At 37.2% G+C, this 1,885-nt stretch overlaps 1 protein-coding gene across 6 annotated transcripts in view; it reads right to left on the minus strand.

Annotated features, from left to right (window-relative positions):
* Lrrc4c (leucine rich repeat containing 4C) overlaps positions 1-1,885 on the minus strand; it is a 219,217-nt gene that overhangs the window by 30,185 nt on the left and 187,147 nt on the right. The window lies entirely within an intron of this gene.

Here is a 1,885-nt window from a genome sequence, read left to right on the forward strand (position 1 = left end):
AAAAAAAAAAAAAAAAAGAAGAAGAAAAAACTTAATAAAATCCAATTGCTTAGATGTGTTTACATTCATGTCATTATTGTGAAACAAAATGGCTTATTTCCATATTTGTCAAAAGGGTTATAATCATGCTGGGTGGGGCTGAAATTTGAGTCACCAACTTAACTACCTTTTAGTGAAACATCACATAAAACAACTTAGACAAAAACATCAACAAAGTTGCTGGTACATGATTGGCTTTGTTTGTTAGTTTATTTTGTTTTGTTTTTCCTTTTCTTTCCCGGATCAACTACTCTATTCTCCTGGAAAAATAAGAACAAAATGTGGATCTGTTGTTCCATTCGAAAGTGGAGGGTTAGAAGAAATTTCATTTCGCTTGCATCATAAATCATGGAATAGTCACAGCTGGAGAAGAAAGTGGATCTTGATCCGTGCACCACAAACTTCCAACAAGCAGTCAAAGGTTCCTTCCTGCCAGCATGTGTTACATTGGTAAACTGCAGTCTCAATTCTTTTTACTTTTGAAGAAAAACATTTCCAGCTAATAACACAATTACACTTAAGTATCAGGGTCCATTTTAGTATTATTGCATTTGTTAAATCTAACTGAGTCCAAATTACTTCCTCAATGCTAATAAGAGACAGAGGAGGACAGAGAAAGGGAAAAATGAAGGATGTGGAAGGGGATGGAGGTGGGGTAGGAGGAAAGGGATAAGTAGTCTTGAGGCAAATGAAATTTTAAAATGGTTTAATAAAGCAAAGAAGACTTGTATACACAATGCCAGGGAGGAAAACAGAGATATCAATGTTCCATATAGCCTCAAGCCCAATAAATGTCAGTTAAACATGCTGCCCACAGTTTCTATGGAAACCCCTTAAGTTAAGAGTGGAGTACAGACATTTTTGGACTGCAATCCACAAGCTGTTTATTTAATTATAAAGAAACATGAGACTGTTAGGGACAATACTATTATCATACTGATGGCATTTAGGGTTCAACAAATAGGTTTGCAAAATGAAATGCCGACTTTAAAAAAGTTGTTAACTTTGCATTAATGCTATGTGAATAAAAGGCATCTCATATGTACAGGACTGCACACATTATTTCCCTCAGGCGAACCCCAAATTAGCCAAATGACATTCATTGAAAAGAGAGTTCTTCAGAGGCTTCATGCCAATTATACCCCCCTACGCCCAGTGAACAAAACCAAGGTCACAGCATATTTTCAATTAAACCCAAGATAGCACCAAAGTGCAGCACAGCTGGAAAAGCCGGCCCATTATTACCCCATAGATCATTTGTGAGCAATGAATAGGTCTCCAGTGTTTTTCTGTTTTATAGGCATGTGAATATAAAAATAAAGAAAATAGCTTCAGATCAGCTTTTGCCTTCCAAAATAAATAAACATTTTTAGGGCTTTATGCCTGGTGGCCTGAGGAAAAAATGATTGGAAGTTATCAAGATCTCTCTGTCTGGTCTTTAATCTGGCCACAGAGAACCATCTGATTGATGGATTTATTCATTTCTTCCTTCTTTCACTAAGCAAACATTTCATTTTCAACCAAAACTGTGAGAGTCCTTTGCTAAGGGACAGGGAAGACAGGATTGTTTGCTATCCCCTTTTTAAAGTAGGTGTCTTTCTCAGAGTAATGCACTAATTGGTCACTATATACTTATAGAGGACTAATATGATGCAAAGGTACTGGATTAAGTGCCCACCTTCAAGGAGATAACAATTTAGTGAGACAACAGGATGCATAATCATAAGGAAAGAGGCAGTGTCCTTCCTGCTGCTTCCCAGCCCTAATGCCTCTAAGTAGGATTATCTGCTGTGAGTGCTACACTGAGTTAGAATGTAAAGGAGAGGATCGTGTGTGTGTGTGTGTG

The sequence above is a fragment of the Microtus ochrogaster genome, assembly GCF_000317375.1.
Source record: "Microtus ochrogaster isolate Prairie Vole_2 chromosome 14 unlocalized genomic scaffold, MicOch1.0 chr14_random_1, whole genome shotgun sequence".
Taxonomy (NCBI): Eukaryota; Metazoa; Chordata; class Mammalia; order Rodentia; family Cricetidae; genus Microtus; species Microtus ochrogaster.